The 21,170-nt window shown below is 44.7% G+C and overlaps 1 protein-coding gene and 1 long non-coding RNA gene across 6 annotated transcripts in view; one reads left to right on the top strand and one right to left on the bottom strand.

The window, feature by feature from the left end:
* The window catches only part of rbfox3a (RNA binding fox-1 homolog 3a), a 145,836-nt gene that overhangs the window by 101,436 nt on the left and 23,230 nt on the right, over nt 1–21,170 (bottom strand). The window lies entirely within an intron of this gene.
* LOC144407973 (uncharacterized) lies at nt 15,397–17,377 on the top strand. Of its 2 annotated transcripts, XR_013467707.1 has the most exons (3): nt 15,397–16,375; nt 16,514–16,954; nt 17,049–17,377. It is a non-coding gene; the product is annotated as an uncharacterized LOC144407973 (long non-coding RNA). The 2 variants fall into 2 exon arrangements; XR_013467706.1 differs by having other exon boundaries at nt 16,514–17,377.

The raw sequence follows: 21,170 nt of genomic DNA, 5'->3' as shown, positions 1-21,170 counted from the left end.
TTTGATGGGTGATTTAACACATAGTGAACCCTTTTGGCCTCTTTCTGTCTGCTGGCTCCCCGATCATCATCTAGTTGTTGCCTTCCCTGACTAATGGGCACACAGTGCACCAACGTGCCCTGGATTGCCCTGTTTTTGTATTCCACCCATGGATATTGCCATGCTCGTCTCCTCAGGAATTCCTCTGGATGAAGGTGGCTTCCCACCTGCTCAATATCTTGCATAATGTGTTTTGAATAATGTAAATGCTTGAGCTGGCAGACGTCGGGTACAGCATGTTCCTCCATCCAAAAAAGAGGACAATCTCAGGGTCACGTTCTTAAGTGGCTACGTAGTATTTATGGAGCAGTAGAATGTTTGGTTGAAGTCTCTGATGAGTATAGACGTACTGTACATTACAGCCTTATATTCAATCTTATATTACAGTGTGCATCTCTTCTACAAGGCCACCAGACATCCAGGCGACCTGAAATCGGACTAAGTATCTCTTTCTTTAAACCAAGCTAGTCTGCTAAATTTGTTGTTGATTCTAGTGTATTAAGTTAATTTGATTGCTGATTTGCTTTAGTTTTTGTCGTCTCACGGCCAGTTCTCTTTGTTTGAAGTTATCTTGGTTGCTAGTTTGCTCAAGCTCTTTCAGTCTTTTAGTGCCAGTTTGTGTTCTAGATTCTACTATTAAGTTAACTGCCAGTGTGCCCTCCTAACTCTGCTAGGTTTTGACCTGATCTAAGTCTGTTTTGCCTTGTTTTCTGAAGCAAATAAGACTTGTATCCTTAAACTCTCATTTTGTCAAAACACCACATGGTGATTGTTCACTGATTAGAGTGTCAAGCTATTGGTGCTTTGCATTTTGAGGAGTTTCTGTCGAGGCCAATCGACCTTTTGTCTCCTAAACGACGGGGGAGCGGCCAGCGCAGCCGTAGCCAACTTCCACTAACGAGGGAGTATTTAGCTAGAAATCGTGGGCAGCGTTAGCTTCAGCGTTTGCGTATCCTCGCAGCACGAAGACGAGCAGAACAAAGACAAAGGACAAAAGCTGACACACGCTCCTCCTTCTCAAACCCACCTCCTACTTCTCGCGTCCCACCGACCTCACCTCTTTCGCCCTCACTTTCCTCTTTCACCGCCCTCTCTCCTAACCAAATTCTTACCCTAGTAACCTCTGCCCGTCCGACCACCTGCCCTCTTGACCCCATTCCATCACATCTTCTACAATCTATCGCACCTGACCTTCTTCCATTCCTCACCTGTCTCATCAACAACGCTCTGTTATCTGGCTGTTTTCCCAATTCTCTGAAAGGAATCAGGAATCAGGAAACATTTATTAGCCAAAATATGTCAAACATACAAGGAATTTGTCTTGGCGGTTAGTGCGCGACAGTAGACAGACAAGACAACAGTGCACAAGTAATAAAATAAAGTGGAATGAAATGCTAATGCAATGGGTTAGTAGAATAAGGCTAAGGCTATGGGTTAGTATAAAACAAGGGAATAAAGTTAAAAAAATTTAAATATTAAAAAGTTAAAAAGAAAAACATTAAGCATAAAGTGCACTAACGAACAAGTAACAGACAAGAGACAAAGTGACAAGTGACAAAGTGATGAATTGCAGTTAAAGTGACATGTGTAGTATGAAGGGGAGTGACCGGGGGAGTGTTATAGTCAGTCAGTGGGGGACCGGGCTCTGTTGATGAGACCGACTGCCGACGGGAAGAAACTGTTGGTGTGGCGGGAGGTCTTAGTCCTGATGGACCTCAGCCTCCTCCCAGATGGAAGGGGCACAAACAGATTTTGTCCGGGGTGGGAGGGGTCGGCCGCGATCTTTTTAGCTCGCTTCAGAGACCTGGAAGCGAACAAGTCCTGCAGGGACGGCAGATTGCAGCCGATCACCCTCTCCGCAGAGCGGATGACCCGCTGAAGCCTGCCCTTGTCCTTGGCTGTGGCTGCAGCGTACCAGACAGTGATGGAGGAGCAGAGGATGGACTCGATGATGGCCGTGTAGAAGTGGACCATCATCGTCTTTGGCAGGTTGAGTTTCTTCAGCTGCCTCAGGAAGAACAACCTCTGCTGAGGCAAGGAGGCAAGAGTCAACCCTCTCCTGAAGAAACCCACCCTCAACCCTTCTGAAGAAAACAACTACAGACCGGTCTCTCTTCTTCCCTTTTTGTCCAAAACCCTTGAACGTGCTATCTTTAATCAACTCTCCTCTTATCTCCACTGTAACAACCTCCTTGACCCCCACCAGTCAGGTTTCAAGGCAGGCCACTCCACAGAGACTGCTCTCCTTGCTGTCTCAGAGCAACTCCACACTGCTAGAGCCGCCTCTCTCTCCTCTGTCCTCATCCTTCTGGACCTCTCTGCTGCATTTGACACGGTCAACCACCAGATCCTTATTTCCTCCCTTCAGGAACTTGGTGTCACAGGCTCTGCTCTCTCCCTTCTCTCGTCCTACCTCGACGGCCGCACCTACCGGGTAACCTGGCGAGGATCTGTGTCGGAACCTTGTCCTCTTACTACTGGAGTTCCTCAGGGTTCCGTACTGGGTCCCCTCCTGTTTTCGCTTTACACCAACTCTCTTGGCGCTGTCATTCGCTCGCACGGCTTCTCTTACCACAGCTATGCTGATGACACCCAACTAATTCTCTCCTTCCCTCACTCGGACACCCAGGTGGCGGCTCGGATCTCTGCCTGTCTAACTGACATCTCTCAGTGGATGTCCGCCCACCATCTGAAAATCAACCCCGACAAGACTGAACTACTTCTCTTTCCCGGAAAAGATTCGCTTACCCAGGACCTGACAGTCAACTTTGGGAACTCCGTACTAACGGCCACTTTCACCGCTAAGAACCTCGGCGTCACACTCGACAGCCAACTCTCCCTGACTCCCAACATCACCGCGACCTGTAGATACACGCTCTACAACATCAGGAGAATACGTCCCCTTCTCACTCAGAAGGCAGCGCAGGTACTGATTCAGGCTCTTGTCATCTCCCGCCTGGACTACTGCAACTCCCTCCTGGCTGGTCTCCCTGCCAACGCCATTCGACCTCCGCAGCTCATTCAGAATGCAGCAGCTCGACTGGTCTTCAACTTTCCGAAATTCTCCCACACTACTCCACTCCTCCGCTCTCTTCACTGGCTACCGGTGGCCGCCCGCATCCAGTTCAAAACATTGGTGCTCACGTACCATGCTGTGAATGGATCGGGTCCAGCTTACATCCAGGACCTGGTCCAACCCGACATCCCAACCCGCACTCTCCGCTCTGCATCCACAAAACTGCTCGTCCCTCCCTCACTGAGAGCAAAACACTCGACTAGATCTCGACTCTTCGCTGTCCTTGCGCCGAAATGGTGGAACGAGCTCTCTGAAGGCATCAGGACCGCAGAGAGCCTTCACATCTTCCGCCGCAAACTAAAGACACACCTCTTCAGACTCTACCTCGACTAAAGACTAACAAATTGTAACGTCACTCATCTATAGCAAATTGTAAATTGGCTTATTTGAGGAAATTGCACTTTCTTGTTTCTTGTTCTCCTGAGTTTGTACCCTATGGTTGAATGCACTTATTGTACGTTGCTTTGGATAAAAGCGTCCGCTAAATGACATGTAATGTAATGTAATGTAATGTAATATTCATTTCAGTGGCAAGACCATTAATAGAGCGTAACTTTGGTATTTTTCAACCTGCACCACTATGTTCCATTGCTTTAATGTCTACCAATGGTTACAAATCGGTTCAACCGGCAGCTGCTTAACGTGCTTCAATGTATTCGCTTGGGCGACTCTCCGGTCAATGATGTCTCCACTGACGGGTTCAGATTATAAGTGTCTTTGTTATTTGGACCAAGCACAAGCGTTGCGCTTTAGGATGAAAGGAATGAGATCACTGAAAAAACTAACTGCTATGTCATATAATTTGACCCCTGATTACTTGGTTGGAAGAACTGAACTTTCTTCTTCCAATGCAGTGTTCACAAGTCAAATTTTCTCATTCAATGTGAAAGTGTGTCCAAACTTTTGACTGGTACCGCATGATTCCAATCGGAAGAAGTAGCGTAACAGCTAATATGACATCATAATAAAGCTTGTCTCTTCATAAAATCATTTGCATAATATAAGTACATTATTTTGGCTTACTGTAGGTCTCATTTGTCCAGTGACATTTACATGAAATCTTCCTCCTCCATTTGTCTTATAAAGAACTGTTCTTTAAATCCACGGTTACACATGCTATAATGTACATGTGATTAGGCTAATTTGTTTCTGGCTCATCGTAGTGTTCCCTGTGACAGTGAATAGCCCAGGATGCAAAGAAAAACATTTAGCTTACCCAAGACATGAAATATTCCGTGGCCGTGTACTCTGCCACTGGACACCAATATTAACTGCATGTGGCAGCTGTGCAAATAGAATCATACTGGCGTTTTTTAAATATATTTTTCCTTAACTGATCTCCTCCAGCCCAGTCGGCGTTATCTGCACACGCCTCCTCTCTCAAAGCCAAGATTAGTCCTTAAGCGCCACTTTAAATCTCTCCTCCATCCTCTTGGCCTTTGTGATTTCTAGAGACTGTTATCACACTGAGGGGTGAACAAGACCGGAGGCATGCTGTGTTTTCTATTTGAACTCCCCAAACTCAGTAATTTCTTATCTGGGAGACTGGAACAAGAGGGGGTTGGTGACTCCTGTTAATGTCTGCTCCATCTGAGTAACTAGGAAGGAAGGAGGAAATAGTCCTATTAGAATGTTCCTGTAAAGTTTCAAACTGGCCATAAGTCAGAACTAATTGTTGGCCTATTAAAGGCCAGAGCGGTGAAAGGTGAAAAACGCATCGGGAGATTAAAGGCAGCCAGGGTTATGTGTTGATATATTTATATATATGTGAATCTCACTATCAATAAATGGAATAGTCACTGAGCGCTCGGATTCAACTCAGTGCCTCAAATCTGTTTGGACGGCATATTTGCTACAGCAGGACATTGTTTGTTTTGTCCAAACCGATGGTGGTGGTGTAAGTATCCAAAATACCCCAAAAATGTGTCACTGTCCAAATCCATGTGGCGCTGACTGACTACATGGCGACACAGAGACAGAAGCTACGTAGAGTGACATACTCAGTGCCCCGAGAGGGGAGAAGGTCACACTTTAATTGAGTGTGCGTGTTGCAGTGTGTAATGCCTTTGTGACAGAGTGTGTGTGTGTGTTGGGAGGGGGGGCGGTTTATCACTACGGGGCTGAAAGGACTCCAGGCTCAGGAGTGCTGACATGGGCATTTTAATTCACACTAATATCCCATACTCCTGTATGTATATATAGTGACCCACACACTAATATATGCTTATAGGTGAAAAGTCTCTATATCCTCGAATCAGTTTTCTAATGACCAATGAGAGTATCCACCCTGCTCTCTTTTTCATCCATCTCTGCTCCCCGTCTTCCCTCACCAGCTCATGATTCATCATGTCAGATGTTAATATCCCTAAAGGTCAGGCAGAGTCATAAAAGAGGGAATATGCTTTGTTAAACTTTTTTCACACATTTTTCGCTCCCGCTAACCTCATCGCATTGGTGTCTGTGTGTGCGTGTTAGGGGGGGCAGGCTACACTGATGATGTACAAAACTAGTAAATAGTATTGACTTGTACTAGTATTTATTTGCCAAATATGACAAAATACAGTATTTTACTGTTGTCTTAAACTACATTCAAATCATGTAAAAGAACTCTTAAGAACTATTCTCATTGTATTGTGTCGGGTCGTCATGGCGCAGGGGGTAGAGCGGGTGTTCTGGGAACCACAAGGTTGGTGGTTCGAGTCCCGGCTGCCCCATTCTGAAGTTGAAGTGTCCCTGAGCAAGACACCTAACCACTAATTGCTCCCTGGGCAAAATGTGAAAAAAAGCCATTGGTTTAAAGTGTAATGTAAGTCGCTTTGGATAAAAGCGTCTGCTAAATGACCTATAATGTAATGTATTAAGGTTTATGTCCATACTAACAATTTAGCTATTTTCTTTGTAATTTTAAGATAAATCATGTTATTTTTATATTCATGTGTATTTTTACATTCGGACTGATTCTAGATCTCAATTTAGCTAACTTTTTCATTACATCAAACATAATGCAGTCTTTTGTAAAAGTAGAATGAAGAATGATACATTATAAATCTGTGATCCCGTGTGGCGTTCCAGAGCCAGACACCTACGTACACTGTAAAAAACACATTAAAAACAGTCAAATGACTGGCAAACTAAATACACACATTTATTTAAGTCTGCTTTGAACACGGACAATCTGACAGTCAATCAGAGTACCGGCCAATGAGAGCTGTGCGTGCTCACGTTGGAGAGGGAAGCCGTTGCTCGGTTGTTCTGCTTGTCTTTGCTGTTACTTGCATTATGACTTAGAGTATTAGCTGCAATATTATAACGTTACATATGTCTGCAAATTAGGGCTGCAACGATTAGTCGACGTTATCGATTATAAAAAATCGTCGACGCAGATTTTAATTGTTGTTGCGTCGTATATTATAAAAAGATTCAAGTCTTTTTCATTCAGCATTGAAATACAGCACAGGAAGTGCTGGGGGCGCTATCGCTTCTATTGTCTACATGCACCAAGGAAAAGAAGAAGTTTATCAAGTTGAACAAGAGTCCATAAAGTCTGGGAGTATTTCATCAGCGAAACAAACCAAAACAGAGTTGTCGTTTCACAGCAGCATGACGGCAACACACATTTAAAAGGTGCTGGAGCTCCACGTCTTCTCCTCACGGGTAAGTTTAGCTAACTAAGTAACGCTAGCCTTAAATAGGTGAGTTATTGTAGCCTGTAACCTTTTCATTCGTTCTGAATAGTTAACGTAATGTAGGATATTAGAAACAAATTGACGATCTGGTTCATAAAATTAATAAAATGCATATAGTGTACACCAGAATACAGCCATGATTCTGAAACTGTGTTGTTAAGAGTGTATGAATGCATGTACCTGTAACTGTTTCCTGGGTCGTGATATCAAGAGCACCATTCCCATATAAGGGCAGTGTTCCCTCCCCTTTCTCTGTGTGTACCCGTCTCTCCCGTGAGCGGGCAGTTGAGCATGTTGTGCTTGCATTAAAGAATGCCACGAGTCGGATGGCTAAAGAGATAAACGCCTGGACGTCCGTTCATTCTCTGAATATCATTGTTCCGCCGCGCAGGTAGGCCGAGGGAGTAAGCCTACTCCCTCATCTAGATGACAAGTGTGATCTAGATGATGTGTGTCACGTCAGCTATGATATTCAGACATGGCATGAGGTAATGGGTCACTGTAATTATGACGATATCTTGAAACTGCAGGACGTGACAGAGGGCATGCACATTAAAGGTCCAAAGCGCAGGCCTGATAAAGAATGTGCAGTATGCATAGAGGGGAAGTTCACGCAGACGAGAAACAGAGACCCGACTAACAGAGCAAAGACACCTTGACAGCTTGAGCTGGTGAACACAGACCTAACCGGCCCAATTAACAATGAGTCCATAGAGGGTTTTAAATACATGCAGTCTTTCACAGACGTGTGTACGGGGGCAGTGCTGGTCTATTTAATGAAAGCAAAAAGCGATGCAGTTCAGGCTACAGAGAAGTACCTGGCAGATGTGGCGCCTTACGGCACTGTGAAGTGCATAAGATCAGATAACGGGACTGAATTTACTAACCGAGAGTTTCAGACACTACTGAGAAAGAACAAAATCAGGCACGAGACTTCCTGTCCTTACTTCCCGCACCAGAACGGGACAGCTGAAAGGGAAGGGCGAACTCTTTTCGAGATGGCCATATGTAACCTCATTGACAGTGGCTTACCTAAGAGCCTTTGGCACTATGCCATCCAGGAAGCAGCCTATACCAGGAACCGGTGTTTCAACAAGCACACAGGCACTACCCCATACACAGCACTGACAGGTAAAAAGTGTAATTTAGCCGATATGCATAAATTTGGGTCAGAGTGTTATGCCTACCAGCAAGACAGGGGCAAACTAGATTCTAGGTGTGACAGAGGATTCTTTGTAGGGCACGACAAGGGCAGTCCCGCCTACCTAGTTTACTACCCGGATAAAGGAAAAGTACAGAAGCACAGGCTGGTAAAGTGATGGGGTCCCTAGAGGACACCCAAACCTTTACCCTGGCTAAGCTACCAGAGGGCAGGAAGACAGTGGGAGGAAAATGGGTATATTCGATTAAGGGAGACATTGACGGAAACGACCAGTACAAAGCTAGGTTTGTAGCGAAAGGATACAGCCAGAGAGCAGGGATAGATTATGGCGAGACATTCTCACCAACAGCAAATCTGACAAGTATTCGTGTAGTGATGCAGAAGGCAGCCCAAGACGATTTGATTCTGCATCAAATGGATGTGAAAACCGCTTACTTACATGCCCCCATTGATCGAGACATCTACATGGAACAACCTGAAGGTTACAAAAAGGAGGGAGATGAGCTGGTGTGTAAACTAGAGAAGTCAATCTACGGCCTGAAGCAGTCGGGGCGAAATTGGAATGAGATGCTCCACACCTGCCTAGTAGATGACAACTTTATTCAGAACCCGACAGACCACTGTGTTTACACAAAAGAGTCTACAGAGACAGGGAAGGTAATAGTGGTCATTTGGGTGGATGATCTGATCATCGCAGCCAGCAACACCCAGAGTTTGGAAAGGGTGAAAAAAATGCTTTCTAACAGATTTAAGATGAAGGACCTAGGCAGGTTGAAGTATTTTATGGGCATGGACTTCAGCCAGTCTGACGGCTGGGTAAAAGTGTCACAAAGGAGGTTTGTTGAAAAACTACTGGAACGTTTCGACATGCAGGAGTGTAGGGTTAGAGAAACCCCATGTGAACCAAAGCTAGAATACTCTGAAGGTGCGCCTAAAATCTCTGATGTGAAGAAGTACAGGGAGGCTGTCGGCAGCCTCATTTACCTGACAACCTGTACACGCCCAGACATATGTTTCGTAGTGAACAAGTTATCACAACATTTTGCTGACCCTACAGATGAACATTGGGTCACGGTGACACATGTTTTGCGGTACCTCAGAGGTACTGCAGACAAACAGCTCTGTTTCACAAAAAGCCAAGGAAGCCTAGGCATACAAGCATATTGCAACGCAGACTGGGCTGCGGATGTTAGTGACAGACGCAGTACCACCGGGTATTGTGTGAGTATGAGTAAAGGTAGTTCCTTAGTATCTTGGAAAACCAAGAAGCAACCCACAGTAGCACTATCCACATGCGAAGCCGAGTACATGGCTGTAGCTCTGACAATACAGGAGTGTATTCACTTGGAGCAACTACTGGGAGGGATGGATTCCTATGTGTATGAGAAAACGGTTGTCTACGAGGATAACCAGGGGACAATTGCGCTTGTTAGGAACCCGGTGTGCAGACAACGGTTTAAGCATGTGGACATAAAATATCATTTCATCAGGTCTACCATAAGGGAAGACAAGATGTCCCTTGTTTACTGTCCCACCGACAACATGGTCGCAGACGTTATGACAAAGCCTGCCTCCAAACTTAAGTTAAAGAAATTTGGGGAAATCATGTTTGGTGTATAAAATGTTGATATTTGACTATGCCATGTTTTTGTTCTGTTTTTGTTTATTTGGTCATGTAAGTGTTGCACAGTATACATGTCATTCATAAGTGGGAGTGTTAAGAGTGTATGAATGCATGTACCTGTAACTGTTTCCTGGGTCGTGATATCAAGAGCACCATTCCCATATAAGGGCAGTGTTCCCTCCCCTTTCTCTGTGTGTACCCGTCTCTCCCGTGAGCGGGCAGTTGAGCATGTTGTGCTTACATTAAAGAATGCCACGAGTCGGATGGCTAAAGAGATAAACGCCTGGACGTCCGTTCATTCTCTGAATATCATTGTTCCGCCGCGCAGGTAGGCCGAGGGAGTAAGCCTACCTGTCAACATGTGTAATCAATAAAGTAATGACAATATTGTAAAACCACTGTAATTCTGCAACTGTAATAGAACAATACCAATGTAGTTATGATTGTATTTGATGTAATGTAATCAACTGGAATGCATGCATGTAATACTTGAACAACAACTGATATTGACTAAGGGTCATTCGAAATCCGAGTTCCATTGAACTCACCAGAAGACCACTCCCAGAGGTGTGGACACTAACTTTCACACCTTTAAGCATTGTTATAAATACCTGTAGGAACCATTGTTCTGGAGTTCGCTGGTGGAGGTGACAGACGGGCACTATGGGGGGTCAAAGGACTGACCTGGGGCCTGTTGGTTGCTGAGACCAGCGGCTCCTCAGCTGAGATGTTCTTTTTACCACAACACCATCTCTTTTATTAAATACATTTGATTTAACCTTTTGATCTGGAATGACCTCTGTCCGTCCGGCGTTTCTTCATTTTTGAATACAGCATACTACAGGAACTCCATCAGAGGGCGACTGCTAGCGAAGCTACTACAGGAACCCCATCAGAGGGCGACTGCTAGCGAAGCTACTACAGGAACCCCATCAGAGGGCGACTGCTAGCGAAGCTACTACAGGAACCCCATCAGAGGGCGACTGCTAGCGAAGCTACTACAGGAACCCCATCAGAGGGCGTCTGCTAGCAAAGCTACTACAGGAACCCCATCAGAGGGCGACTGCTAGCGAAGCTACTACAGGAACCCCATCAGAGGGCGACTGCTAGCGAAGCTACTAGAGGAACCCCATCAGAGGGCGACTGAAAGCCCTGCTTCCGTCTCTTAAAAAGTATACTGTAAACTGTTTATATGTTGTCACATTTAGTTTTCACACTTTATTTGAATTAAGTTATTTTACCTTCATTTTACGGTTTTTGTTTGGAAGCCGTTGCTGCCAGTCATTTTTTTACATGTTTTTTTTACAGTGCACTGTTACCACAGCGATCCTTAGAGGATGATTGATACCAACACTAACAGGCGCTGGCGGTTGGCACAGCTTTAAAAAGGAAGTGCAGAATATTTTTTCTATTGCACACATACACACTCATGTTCGTGAATGAGGGTATTGATGGAGAAACTGAATGAAAAAATAAGAAGACAAGAGTCGTTCCTATTCCAATACATTAGTAAGCTTGTATTCAATGTTCGGCTCACTCACCAAGAAATCCCCATACAGCACGGATCCTCCACCTTTCCTGTAGTGGTTCTGACCAGCAGAGTGGAGTTAAAGCCAAATGGTTTTAAAAAAAGCGGTATTATGTTTACTGACCACCAGGGGGCGACTCCTCTGGTCCCATAGACGTCTGAGAATATCGCTCTGCAGAGAGGGTGATCGGCTGCAATCTGCCGTCCCTGCAGGACTTGTTCGCTTCCAGGACCCTGAATCAGCTAAAAAGATGGTAGCCGACCCCTCCCACCCCGGACAAAAACCTGTTTGTGCCCCTTCCATCTGGCAGGAGGCTGAGGTCCATCAGGACTAAGACCTCCCGCCACACCAACAGTTTCTTCCCGTCGGCAGTCGGGCTCATCAACAGAGCCGGTCCCCCACTGACTGACTGACATTCCACCGGTCACTTTCTTCACACTGCACATGCACATATACCAGTCACTTGTCACTTTCACTTGTCACTTTCTGTTCGCCGGTGCACTTTGTTTTTTAACATTTTTATTACTCTATTTTTAACCTAACAGAGAGCCTTATATTACTAACCCATAGCATTATATTTTATTTTATCCCTCCTGCACTGTTGTCTTGTCGTCCATTGTCGCACTGTCTGCTGTTACGCACCAACTGCCAAGTCAAATTCCTTGTTTGACATGTTTTGGTAATAAAGGTTTCCTGATTGCGTATACACTTCAGAATGCATTGGTACATTTTGCCAGAAATAGCGTTCAGTGCATATTCCTCACAAATTCATCGATGTAAGACATTTTAGCGTCGACTGCTGCAAAGATATGCAGAATCATATTTCATTCAACGGGTTAAGGCTCTTAAATATCAAGAGGATGGGGGGCGGGGGGGCTGCTGAATTTGCATGGATGTCCTTTCGCCTTTCATTCCCCATTATAGTTCATCATATATCTATATGTCCTCCACTGCACACTGACATAGACTGTGAGGCTGAGGGAGAAGGAGTGAACCGGACCATCATGAATAAGATATCCAATAGAAGCGCGAGTCTGTGGCAGCAAAGGAAAGGCACTTTTAATAAAAGCATATTTAGACAGACCTCAAGGAGGAAACTGAAGCAAGATGGAGCAAAATGTGACACAAGGACCGATCTCTGAAAACAGAAGACCAGAGAAAAGTGCCTCTAAAGCATGGCTAAGTGTTAACATTGGCTGTAAGCAAACACACACACTAAAAGTGAGTGAATGGGGGGTTGGAGAGGAGACGTGCCCATCATTCTTGATGAAATGGAAAAGAAAGACAAATAAAACCAAACAAAAACAGAACATACCTAAAACATTGTGGTAAAACACACGGAGAATTATAGACATTATTGTGTTCTAAAATGACAGAACAGTGCCTGGATCCAGACGGACCTCTTCTCCATTCATCTCAACGAGTCATCAGTACACAAGGTGTGTGTCTGTGTGTGACACACCTGCCCTGGTGTGTGTCCCCTGTGAGTGTGATTGTCTGTGGGTCCCTGATCGTCTCCTCCTGTCTGCACCTTCCCAGTGTATCTAAACGGCGTGTCCCTTTTTGGTTCCATCGTCGATCAATGTCGGTGAGTTTTTTGATGGTGTTGTTGTTTTAGGAAGTTTTGGATTACTTCTTATTGTGGTCCTTATTTGCCTGTAAGCTTTTTCTAATGAAGTCGTTTTTTTAAAAGGGGGTCCGCGTTTGGGTCCTACTTCCCCCGTGACAGGAGCCCCTTCAACCCACTGAAAGGACTATTAGCAAAGACAATGACGTCTTTTCATAAAGTCTGTAGAATATTAGTTAATAGAATGAAATAGATTCATTCGTTCCTGATGAACATTTCTAAGCGTAATTGTTGTTCTGCAGTGGGAGACTTGAACTGATTTTTTTATTGGATTTTTGGATTATCAGAAAAAATAAACTTAAATATCCAAAGGGCAACATGTGGAAGTGAGAACAGGTATTTGTCCAAGATGTAAGCCCAACAAGACATAACATCGTTCACCATGATTTATAAAAAGTAACACCAAAAAAAACCACATCACCGAAAAAGCATTAAGCTACACAACAGTATGCAGTCATTTGTCACGAGGTACTTTACGTGTTATAGACATGGCCAGTATGGACACACACTCAAAGACGCAAACTCTCTTTGAGCCCCAGGTGCATTGTGGGAATGTGCACCAGCTGTTTTCATGCACTTTCAAAACGAGTGACTAATTAAAAGTATTTTCCCACACATCCATCATCTTCAAAATGCAATCCATCACATCCACAAGGCAGAGAACAGTAATTAACGTGTTGCTTTTTCATTGCATGAGACATGTTTGTTAAACCCAACATGCGGGTGCTTTGTGGACCCTGCAGCAACAACAACATGATTCAGACGGTTACGTGTTCCACCTGATGAGCGGGGGGGTCACATCTGTCCCCCTGATCAGCTGCTCCGCTTCTTTCATAATCAGAGCTCTAGATGATACAACAGCCTTGTGTTCAACGAGAAACACAACCTTATGAGAAAGAAAGGAAGGGGTCAAAGCACACACCATTATGACTGGAGCAGACACACACCGACCGCTCATCTTGTCTCCTATGCATCAACAATCCTAATCTAAGAACACACACACAAACAGGCCTCTCGCTGGTCTCTTGGTTTTCTTGTGTGACACATTTCGGTAACATTTGTCAGACTGTAAACACGCTCAATGGAAAATGAATTCATTTTAATGGGAGGAGGAATTTGAATGAAGGAGAAGCAGGTTGTCAAAGCGTTTAGGAGAGAGACAACGGGCGAGAGATAAAGACAATGAATGGTGGGAGGGAGTGGGAGGGCTCTGAATAGACAAACAGACAAACTTGGGTCACAACACGGCGGGGGGGGGGGGTTGATCAGTATTAGCTTCGTCACACTTTTCAACCAATGAGATCATTTGGGGGCGTGTTTAAAAGTGCTGCACTGCTCAGAAGAATCAAAACGGAAACAATCTGGCTGAGAAATGGAGAAATGTAGTGAACTCTTAAGCAGACATGGACGTCGCAGGCTAAAGTTCTTAGTGCTGGACCACTTCACTCTAACAGGGACACGTGCTGCTGAATATTATTGATTATTTCTGCTGCTCCCTGAAGAAAGAAACATGTTTATACTGGTACTTGTTCAGGATAAGAAGAAAACACGTTGATAAATGTTGACTTACCTGTCATAATGTTGGAGGGTAACTGTTTTTTCTATAACAATCCAGATAAAACATGAATGCCCTGACAGGTGGTTCAACTACCACCCGCTAGCGGCTACATGCCACATACAAGTGTGTGAGTATAAAGTATTTTTATGACAGGATGGAGGTATTATTTATTTCATTCAATGTTAAACAGCCACAGTAAAATCGATTAACACATTCAATAAAGCATTGAAACTTGTATGTATTTGCGTGTGTTGGAGTGTGATTTTTTTTGTCTACATTGAAAGAGTTTTTCTTCATAGCCATCTTTATCAATAAGGGGGTACTGACAAATGAAAATGTCGATATCCTGGTATTCATGAGAGGTCAACCAGGTGCAGACTGGGCTTTTAACGGTATGTTCAATATGCTTCTTGGCTGCGTGGATATTAAACCTGCAGCGTGTCATGACCATGTATAGGTCTTCATTCAAAGTCTACACACTGCATGAAAAGTGGGATTTTCATCAGTATGCGGCACTGTAAATTGTCGTGGAATTTCAGGTTTGCGGCAATTTGCGGGCAACGCCGAAAACTGCTGTAAATTGTCAGAAATTGACGTGGGCCTCCCTTGGCAGTTGTCCCCCATGACCCCCCTCCTCCTAATTCTAGGGGAGGCTTTGACATGTAAATAAATGCTGTGAGCTATACAAATGCAAATCAGGGTCACAGAGGGAGTTTTAGCCCAGGTGACATTTTTTTAAAAGGTAAGAAAATCTCTGGTACAAATAGATCAGGCTCAGTAGCCTAATTATAGACTCTTACATTTTAGCTTGAATTGATTTATTTAATTCAAATATGCTAGATTACTGTGTACGCCATTAGCAACGGCAAATGTTATGTAAAAAAGATACACAAAATAACTTCTTTAAAAGATGAGTTTTAATCAAAGTAAAATGAGCATTCCATGCAAACAACATTTGAATCAGCATGAGGGGTCTGCAGAGATCAGTCTCCTAGAGCTCAACTACAGTGCATAGTGGCAGGACTACAGTGACCTTTTCTTTGGTCTTACTTAAATGCACAGAGGATGTATTAACCACACATCTAGTAATGCGCTCAACTGGCAGAAATGATGCTGTATGACGTGTCTGTTCCCTGCAAGCCCCAAACTTCTATTGGCTTTCCATAAAAATGTCTGTCCGGGTGGAGATGAAGCCAGGAAACTTGTGCAAGAACATGTTTAAATGCCGTACCCTTTGACACAACATTACCAACTATAAACTGCTTTATAATGGCTGGTCGTAGTTCTGCTAGAGGGTCAAGGACGGGTTCCTCAAAACTGTTAGTGTTTCCACATCACTTAGCATGAACATATGCTGACCTTTCTGCTCTGCATCTATCGATTGAGTAAGTTACATTAATATATGTTACCCGTTTACATGTCATGGCAAAACATTCAACCTCAGTGACACAAGGGTACATGTGATGATACATTGTCAACATTGCATGTCTGTCAGACTCAAGATTGTCTGGTGGAATGGAGAAAGAGGCACCACTGTACAGGTTTCTAGGGAAAGTCGTTCACTGCTTTACATAAAGCATATCAGCTGTTTCAAAGTCCCAACCATTTGTCTTCCTAAAATACTGGTCCTTCCGTATAACAATAACCTCGTATGTGATTGGAGGACCCTCAGACTCCTCGTCCAATCACGTGTGAGGTCATAGGCATGACTCAGACAGCAGTACTTGCAAGACGAGCATACAAACAGACACGTGTGTTACTATATTCAGAAGAACTGTATCTCCAGTTCCTTTGTTTGGTTTTTGCTGCTTCGTGAATAATGGCGGGACGACGTCTCGCGTTCAACTTGCCTTCAACTCCTCTCCGCGGTCACCAACTTTCGGCCAGTCCGCAGACAGACAGAAGAAGCTGCTGAACGCTCTCAGTGGATCGTCTCGTCAACTCCAACAACAAACTGCCGATATCAACGAGCGGTTCGCTCCACTGGAGCGTTCGGGACTCTGCGGGTTTCTGTCCATGGAGGAGAGGAACCAACTCAAAGACGAGGAGACGGGCGCACAATCCCACGATAGCGGTAAGAATACGTTCGATGACTGCAAGCTAAGCTAAGAGTAGCATAGCCTAAAACGAAAGCTAAGAGTAGCCTAGTAGCCTTACAAGTGAGCAGAAACAGCTTTATTAAAGTGTGTTTTCTTTGCCGTGTCGTTTACAGGAAGCGATGCGCCGTCTTCACAACTCCGAGACAAACTACAGGGGCTACGAATCGGAGCAAGGGTCAGATTTACAGAATATGCTTTCATTCTGCGCTATAAGGGAATATATACGTATGGATACCGATCATAACTGTACATTTTGTTTTCACAGACTAATCTCGCCTCATAATGAGGCGGTGACCTCGTATTTGCTCCGGGAAAAGTCCAGATTTAGACGACGTCATTGTGTGTAAGTGACACTGTTTCTCCTTCCTTGTTAAATGTTACTGTGACTTGCGTTTGATTTTTTTTGTATTCATACCACACTCATTTAATTGTTTTCCAGCCGCCTGTGAGACGTATTGTGAGACGATATGCAGGAGCTTCAGGTTCAGGCGGAACACTCATTGCGGGCGGAAGCTGCGAAGGATTCAGCGCGGAGTCGAGCGAGAAGAAAGAGGGTCAGAGTTTATTTGCTGACTTGTTTCAGGTGCATTGATCGATGTGTTGTGTCCGTACGCATCGCACAGTACTGATTCATTGTTGTTTTTACAGCTGCTGGAATCGAGACAAAGTGCGCTGGCTGATGACGAGGTGGAACTCTGGAAATCCGCCACGGTGGAGCTCGCGTCGGACGGAGGGGACGGCGTTGTTGGCGGGGTCTCGGGGTGGATTGTACGGTCGCCACACGCACACGAGCCGCCTGCACAACAGACCTGCCTCGTAAAACACGGCGCCAGTGACGGTCTACAACCCCGAGGAGGCAAACGGACAGTTTACTGAGCTGTAGTTTTTAAACCGCCGTTACCCAAGTGTGGGCAGATCCTCACTTTGTATGCAGTTGTTGTTTGTGTGTTGTTAATAAAGCCCTTTCTTTGCATAAACATGTGGCAAATGTTCATTTTCTCTATAAATTCATTGATGTCCTGGTTGGTATCCTAATAATAGTGTAGTAGCCTACATAGGATAACCATGAAATGAATATACAGCATAATATGAATATATAAATATATATAAATAAAATGAGGCGGGTGACCAATAGCGACAGATCTGCCAACCAATCACGAGTGATTGAAAGTTGTGGTTTCATCCAATCATGAACAAGGAAACTCAAGCCTGGTCTGCCCACGTGTGGTTTTGCTGCCAATCACGAGTGACTTTATTTGTTAGTAAGTTGTGGTTTCATCCAATAAGGAGTAAGGATATTCAAGCCCGCTCGGCTCGGCCACCCGCGGCTTCGCTGCATTCATATGCTAATTCGGGCCATTCGCACCTCCGCCAGTTCTCCACCTACGTCATGGTTCGTTTCCGACAATTTGTGGCACAGACAAACGCGACGTGCGCGGGTTGCAAATTGTCGTAAATTGTCGTAAATTAGGGAGATTTCCGGGAGTTTACGGGGACGAAAATCTCACTTTTCATGCAGTGACATATTTTTCTTTTTACAATTGAAAAGGCTTCTGTCACACGGATATAACATACTCCCTTCACAGTAGTAGTAGAAACAAAGAATTTTGGGGAGGTCTAAGTGTATATTAAGTGGTTGTGTCAGCAAACTACATCAAACCAACACAAACATGTACACACACATTGGACAGACATTGTCAAAAGTGTGGTGGACTGAGAAGGGGCACCCATTACTTTAAAGACGTAAAACTAATGTAGAGACTAAAAGATTCTGACACCCACACCTTCACTTATTTACACTTTTCTCCTCCCATTCACCTGTGTGAAAGCCCTCTAATGGATACACTGACTGGATTCAATAGGAAGAGGCCAACAGGTGTGCACCATGAAAACCATTGTGTTCCAAAAGAATCAATTGGCGCTTTCCAGTGTACTTCCATTCATCCACAAAAGCAATTTAAAAATGGAAATGCTACTTGACTTCAAGTGGAGGAGGGAGGGTGAAACCTATTCATCTGATGCTGTATGTGGTGTAGGTATCTCTCCTTTGGTGGATACACATACCCCCCTTTGAACTGATGTTGTGGATGTGTGTGTGTGTGTGTGTGTGTGTGTGTGTGTGTGTGTTTGCTTCTTCTACAACATCTTTTTTGAAAACCAATTACGGTTGGAAGCCTTTGGTCAAAATCATTCAGAGTAAAAAAGACTGTTAATTATTATATTATAACTGTTCTACTACTAGTTTAAACAGCATATGTATTGCCTCCGCTTGTCTGTCAACATGGAGACAACATGAAGACAACATGGAGACAACATGGAGACACAACATGGCGACACCATGGAAACACTATGGAGACAACATGGAGACACCATGGGGACAACATGCAGACACCATGGAGACACCAGGGAGACAACATGGGGACACAACATGGCGACACCACAGAGTCAACATGGGGACACAACATGGCGACACCATAGAGTCAACATGGAGACAACATGGAGTCCCCATGGCGAAAACATGGAGTCATCATGGAGACAACATGGAGACAACATGGGGACACAACATGACGACACCATGGAGACAACATGGAGTCAACATGGAGACAACATGGAGTAAACATGGAGACAACATGGGGACAACATGGAGTCAACATGGAGACAACATGGGGACACAACATGACGACACCATGGAGACAACATGGAGAAAACATGGGGACACAACATGGCGTCAACATTGAGACAAAATGGAGTCAACATGGAGACAACATGGAGTCAACATGGAGAAAACATGGAGTCAACATGGAGTCAAAATGGAGACAACATGGGGACACAACATGACGACACCATGGAGACAACATGGAGAAAACATGGAGACAACATGGGGACACAACATGGGGACACAACATGACGACAACATGGAGACAACATGGAGAAAACATGGAGACAACATGGAGAAAACATGGGGACACCATGGCGTCAACATAGAGACAACATGGAGTCAACATGGAGAAAACATGGGGACACAACATGGCGACACCATGGCGTCAACATAGAGACAACATGGAGTCAACATGGAGACAACATGGAGACAACATGGAGTCAACATGGAGACAACATGGGGACACAACATGGGGACACAACATGGCGACACCATGGTGTCAACATAGAGACAACATGGAGTCAACATGGAGACACCATGGGGACAACATGCAGACACCATGGAGACACCAGGGAGACAACATGGGGACACAACATGGCGACACCACAGAGTCAACATGGGGACACAACATGGCGACACCATAGAGTCAACATGGAGACAACATGGAGTCCCCATGGCGAAAACATGGAGTCATCATGGAGACAACATGGAGACAACATGGGGACACAACATGACGACACCATGGAGACAACATGGAGTCAACATGGAGACAACATGGAGTAAACATGGAGACAACATGGGGACAACATGGAGTCAACATGGAGACAACATGGGGACACAACATGACGACACCATGGAGACAACATGGAGAAAACATGGGGACACAACATGGCGTCAACATTGAGACAAAATGGAGTCAACATGGAGACAACATGGAGTCAACATGGAGAAAACATGGAGTCAACATGGAGTCAAAATGGAGACAACATGGGGACACAACATGATGACACCATGGAGACAACATGGAGAAAACATGGAGACAACATGGGGACACAACATGGGGACACAACATGACGACAACATGGAGACAACATGGAGAAAACATGGAGACAACATGGAGAAAACATGGGGACACCATGGCGTCAACATAGAGACAACATGGAGTCAACATGGAGAAAACATGGGGACACAACATGGCGACACCATGGCGTCAACATAGAGACAACATGGAGTCAACATGGAGACAACATGGAGACAACATGGAGTCAACATGGAGACAACATGGGGACACAACATGGGGACACAACATGGCGACACCATGGTGTCAACATAGAGACAACATGGAGTCAACATGGAGACAACATGGAGAAAACATGGGGACACAACATGGCGACACCATGGCGTCAACATAGAGACAACACGGAGTCAACATGGAGTAAACATGGAGACAACATGGAGTCAACATGAAGACAACAAGGAGACAACATGGAGACAACATGGAGTCAACATGAGACAACATGGAGACAACATCGCGTCAACATAGAGACAACATGAGACAACATGGAGACAACATGGAGACAACATGGAGTCAACATGAGACAACATTGAGTCAACATGGAGACAACATGGAGTCAACATGGAGACAACATGGAGTCAACATGAGACAACATGGAGACAACATGGAGACAACATGGAGTCAACATGGAGACAACATGGAGTCAACTTGGAGACAACATGGAGACAACATGGAGACAACATGGAGACAATATGGAGTCAACAGGAGTCAACATGAGTCAACATGGAGTCAACATGGAGACAACATGGAGTCAACATGGAGACAACATGGAGACAACATGGAGTCAACAGGAGTCAACATGGAGACAACATGGAGACAACATGGAGACAACATGGAGTCAACATGGAGTCAACATGGAGACAACAGGAGTCAACATGGAGACAACATGGAGTCAACATGGAGACAACATGGAGACAACAGGAGTCAACATGGAGACAACATGGAGACAACATGGAGTCAACATGGAGACAACATGGAGACAACATGGAGACAACATGGAGCAGGGCACTAGCAGTGCAAAGAGTGCAAACATGCA

This window comes from Gasterosteus aculeatus, chromosome 5, assembly GCF_964276395.1.
Source record: "Gasterosteus aculeatus chromosome 5, fGasAcu3.hap1.1, whole genome shotgun sequence".
Taxonomy (NCBI): Eukaryota; Metazoa; Chordata; class Actinopteri; order Perciformes; family Gasterosteidae; genus Gasterosteus; species Gasterosteus aculeatus.
The sequence above is the reverse complement of the archived record's forward strand: the minus strand, read 5'-3'. Positions and strand labels throughout refer to the sequence as shown.